A 5,470-nucleotide genomic window follows, 5' to 3' on the forward strand; every position below is an offset into this window, starting at 1 on the left:
ATTTTTATTCACCTCTTTTTTGGGTAAATACCAAGCCCTACCTTTAAGAAGATTTTTCTCTATTCTTATGTACCCCCCCCCCCCCCCATTTCTTGGTCCCACTATTCTCTAGGGAATCATGGTTTCACCACACTTAATCTGCATAACCTGTGCTTTCACACTAAGTACTGAGTTTTAGACCGAAAACTTTCCCAGAATATTTATAAAGATTTCTCTATATATTCCTATGTAAAAATTCAAACCGCCATCACGGCCCCGCCCTACCACTAGGGACTGTGATTTTGCAAACTTGAATTTACACTACGTGGGGATGCCTCTACACAAGTTTAAGCAATTCTGGCCAAATATTCTTTAAAAAGAAGATTTTCTCTATATATATCTATTTAAAAATTCATCCCCCATTTCGGCCTAGCCCTACCCCTCGACTATTATTAAACAAACTTGAATCTATACGATCTGGATGCTTCCACTCAAATTTGTGCTTTCCTGGCTCCGATTTCACAAAAAAACTTAAGTTTTTACTAAGTTTAATCTCAAATCCTGAGAATTTACTCAGCTGAGATTTTTCTCAAATTGCATTTCACAAATCAAACTTAGTCATTTCTCAGCTGAGTTGAATTTTTTACTTAGCTGAGTCAAGAATTTTCATTGTCACAAGTGGCCCCTTATAACTTCTCTTCTTTTTTTTTATTTATTCTCAATAAACAAACGTCTGCTTATGTTTTCAACAGAGGAAAATTGGATTAAATTAACAAGAGTCATAAAATGTTAATCAGTCATGTAGTGTACACTTTGTTATGCTAAGTATAGATGACATATCTAAATGATCTTATATATTATATAGCAAACAAAAGACCACATTAAATACATTATGGGTACCTTAAAATCATTAGAAAGTAGAATCACTGCACAGTTATTCCATTTAACACAAACACATGAATTAGTTCCCTTTGTTTACATTTTTGTCAAGGGAGATAACTCCGCCAAACTTATTATTTTTAATGAAAAAAATATTTATCAAACCTTGCATATTGCATATACGCTGATTATTGAGTGGAATAAAACTAAGAAATGAACATCACAGACAATATGATACTGTATTAATGATGTTTATGACATATTCATATTTGAGATTTGACTTAAGTCTGCTATGGAGGTAACTTAAGTTTTTTCTCAAATTGAGTAAAAAACATGACTAAGATTTTTTTGTGAAATGCAGAGATTTGAGCTTTCTCAAATTTGAGAAAAAACTCAAATATTTGAGAAAAAACTCAGACTTAAGTCTGAGATTTGACTTAAGTTTTTTTGTGAAATCGGAGCCAGGCCTAATAGTTTTGAGAAGAAGATTTTTAAAGATTTTCTCTCTATATAAAAATTTATCCCCCATTGTGGCCCACCCTACTCCCAGGGACCATGATTTGAACAAACTTGAATCTACATTATCTGAGGATGGTTACACGCCAATTTGAGATTTCTTGGCCTAACAGTTTTTGAGAAGAAGATTTTTAAAGGTTTTCTCTATATATTCCTGTATAAAAATTTATCTCCCAATTGTGGCCCCACCCTACCCCCGGGGGACCATGATTTGAACAAACTTGAATCTACACTGTCTGAGGATGCTTCCACTCAAGTTTAAGCTTTCCTGGCCTCATAGATTTTGAGAAGAATATTTTTAAAGATTTTTCCCCTTTATATTCCTATGTAAAACATGACCCCCCTATTTTTTTCCCACCCTACCCCCGGGGACCATGATTTGGACAAACGTGAATCTACACTACCTGAGGATGCTTCCACTTAAGTGTGAGCTTTCCTGGCCTCATAGTTTTTGAGTAGAAGATTTTTTAAGATTGTCTCTATATATTCCTATGTAAAACTTGATCCCCCTCTTGTGGCCCCTCCCTACCCCCGGGGACCATGATTTGAACAAACTTGAATCTACACTACCTGAGGATGCCTTCACACATGTTTAAGCTTTTCAGGCCGAATAATTTTTGAGAAGAAGATTTTTAAAAAATACCAACAAATTTTCAATAATTCTCAATTATCTCCTCTTTAAAAAGGGCGTGGCCCTTCATTTGCACAAACTTGAACCCCCTTCACCTAGTGGTGTTTTGTGCCAAATTTGGTTGAAATCTGCCCAGTGGTTCTTGAGAAGAAGATGAAAATGTGAAAAGCTTACAACAACAACGACAGACAACGGAAAAATTGTGATCAGAAAAGCTCACTTGAGCCTTTGGCACAGGTGAGCTAAAAATTGATTATGGTTTCTGTTCATATAATAGAAAACTCGGTTTGCTGTCACATTGACTGCTTTTCTCTGGTTTTATATGATAAAATACAATAAAATGATCTCAATATTAATTATCAAAAATATGTGCAGAAATTTTGAAATCCACTAAAAACGATCATCACTAAAATATCATATTTTGTATTCAATACCAAAGTCTGATTTGTTATGACTTTTGTTGTTCAGGTAAACGATAGGGACACCAGGCTATTTAAAAATCTTTTTTAAATCACACTAGGCCTAAATGCCCCTAGAACTTAATGTAATTAGATATCGGCTATTTATTTTCTAAATTCATGTTTTCCACGGGATTCTAAGTAATGGTACATCAAATGATATCCCAACCAAACAAATATTATCGAATAATAGTTTAAGAATTGAACTTTGCTCGCTGTGATATATCGATCATGCCCCTGAAACACTAATATAACATAAGTTTAAAGAACAGAAAACACTCACCATTGTATTAATTACATTGATAATTTGTACTCATTTTGATATAAAACTTATAATAAATATTAGTTATTTAGATCGCTACACAAAGTTTGTGTAGCGATCTAATAGGAGCGGATCAAAGATCTACTTTTAATAAGATTGTATTAAAAATAATAGAAAAAGAATAAAAACTAAAAAAGGTGATAAACTTGTTTATTTTGCAAACAATTTTATACGACGCCACCTACTGGTCCCTTACAAGGTTTGCTTGGGTCGGCTTTGCTAACAGCTACCTGGTTGCATCCAACCTGTTTTATCTGACAGTTGTCTGGAATCCTATTAATAGTATTGCCAACGCTGAAACAGAAAGGCTTAATGAAGCATTTATAAAAATTTGTGTAAAATATACTTAAGGGACCTATACACAATTTGTTCTCAACATTTTCGTTTTTGTCCATTTTTAGTTATCAGAATAATAAATATGGGTATTTTTAATACTTCGTAAACATTCCAACGTCAAATTCCGAGTTATAAGCAAGATATGGAGCATGAGACTCTTTGTTTTGTTAACAACGGAACATGAGACTCTTTGTTTTGTTAACAACGGTGCATAGACTCTTTGTTTTGTTAACAACGGAACATGAGACTCTTTGTTTTGTAAACAACGGAACATGAGACTCTTTGCTTTGTTAACAACGGTGCATAGACTCTTTGTTTTGTGAAGAACGGAACATGAAACTCTTTGTTTTGTTAACAACATAACATGAGACTCTTCAGGTTGTTAGTGTTTAAATATGTTTTGTTTTGGTACATGTATAACTTTCATTCAAATGCTGCTTTCTTTTGTTGAAAATATCATTTATTAAAATATTCATTTAGATTATCTTGTTTGGCACGAGTTATTTTATCAAAAGCATTGTAATTAAATTACTTTAAATTACATTATACAAATATAGAACTAGAATAGAAGAAGTTTTCTTGTAACTTGACTTCTAGCATTTAAAATTTAGTGAATCATTCAAAATAGTAATCAGGCTAAGTATTAAATGATAACATGATGATCGAGTTTAGTGCGTTATCTTTAAGCTATAATTAAACCCTGGTGACAAGTGGCAAACTGTCAAATGATATTTCCCAAAATCCTCAACGTAAAAGCATCTGCGTTATCTGATACGATAACCAAATATCTCGACAGAGACCTATAACTATCTCCGATCCTAAATCACAGCCCAAGGTTTTTTTACGAACCTAAATATTTTCAAGGGCAAAACGGTTAAAACGGGATATGGGGCCTTGTCGTTTCACTTTGAGTAAATTTGGGGATCTTCATAGTTAAATGTATATATGGCGTATTTTTTCATGCCAAGAAATATCTGATTGACTTATTAATTTAAATATGTTATATAAAGATACATCTTTACAATACATTACACAGTTTATTTAAATCGGGTTAAAAAGATATAGAGATTAATAAATAATAATAACAGATAAAACCATGTAAGTGATTAATCGGGGTATATTTTAATTGCATGCAAATTTAGAGATAACCTACCCGTAAAACCCTTAAAAGTGTACGAAGAAAGATGGTTTCAACCAGACTGTAAAGCCGAGTGCGTTTATATGCCAATGCCTGAACATGAATTTTCAAATGGAAAAGTTAACATCGCTGTACCAGTAACCACTACATTTCAAGTTTTAACATGAGAAAGTCTTTATTGATATAATTAATAGCATATTATCAAAGAAAATATTGAGTAAATTTACTGAGTTAACAAATGATGTTTGTTTTTAAGTAAGTACATGTTCTCACCCGCAACAATTTAACTGATATGCATCATCAGAGCACGTGCATTTGAAACAGTTTGGAGCCGTTTCACTGTAGTAAGTTCTTCCCTTGGTTAGTATCATGTTCCCGAATGTACAATAGTACCCTACAAATAAGAACGAAGAACATACCATATAAAATGTTAATAAATGCATCTTGAACGGCAACTGACCATGTATCAAATTAGAAGAAAAATTAATAAGATTTTAACACTCAGATATTTATAAAATAATTGATTCACTGAATTTATTGTACAATTTTATTCAATAAATTACCAAAGAGCTTTAAATATGATATCAAAGTAAAGAAAATATTAAGTTAACAAAAATTAAATTTTTGAGCCAAATGTTAATTTACGCTTATGATTTTTTATCTATCATCCTATAGAAACTTAATCTTAGCTAAAAACTGTAAACAAAAAAATCTACATGTAAATAATGTTCTAAATTACTATTAATTTAATTTGTTCCCAATGTACTTACCATTTCCTGTCCTCTCAGACCAGCATGACGCTTCAGAGTAAACAAAAAGAACACAGAAAATGGTGACAAAGATTGTTAAGCGTTCCATCTCAGCTGAACTTGTTAGAAACAACATGAATAATCCGGCCACGGTTTTATACTTTCATGTGTTCCACGTCAGTCAAAATCACGTGACCTTTAAAAATTACAGAAAATTGCCAGAATTCCATAATTTGATAGACTGAGTAGAAAATTACTGTGTGATGGGGGGGGGGGGGGGGGGGGCTCATCGAAAATTTGATTATTTAAACAAACATGAATCTTCCATATATAAGGGTGCTTCCACACAAGGAACAGCTTTTCTGACCGATCGGTTTCTGAGAAGAAGATTTTGAAAGATTTTTCTCTATCTATTCTGATGTGAAAATTTGACCTACCCCCCCCCCCCCCCATTATGGCCCA

The 5,470-nt window shown here is 32.9% G+C and overlaps 1 non-coding gene across 1 annotated transcript; it reads right to left on the bottom strand.

Moving 5' to 3' along the window:
* Positions 1-2,918: 2,918 nt before the first annotated feature.
* LOC105349079 (uncharacterized) lies at positions 2,919-5,168 on the bottom strand. Its single transcript, XR_010714863.1, has 3 exons — positions 5,030-5,168; positions 4,533-4,653; positions 2,919-3,079 (listed from the first exon to the last, which is right to left on the bottom strand). It is a non-coding gene; the product is annotated as an uncharacterized protein (transcript).
* Between the last annotated feature and the right edge of the window lie 302 nt (positions 5,169-5,470).

This window comes from Magallana gigas, chromosome 6 (genome assembly GCF_963853765.1).
Source record: "Magallana gigas chromosome 6, xbMagGiga1.1, whole genome shotgun sequence".
In the NCBI taxonomy this organism is placed as follows: domain Eukaryota; kingdom Metazoa; phylum Mollusca; class Bivalvia; order Ostreida; family Ostreidae; genus Magallana; species Magallana gigas.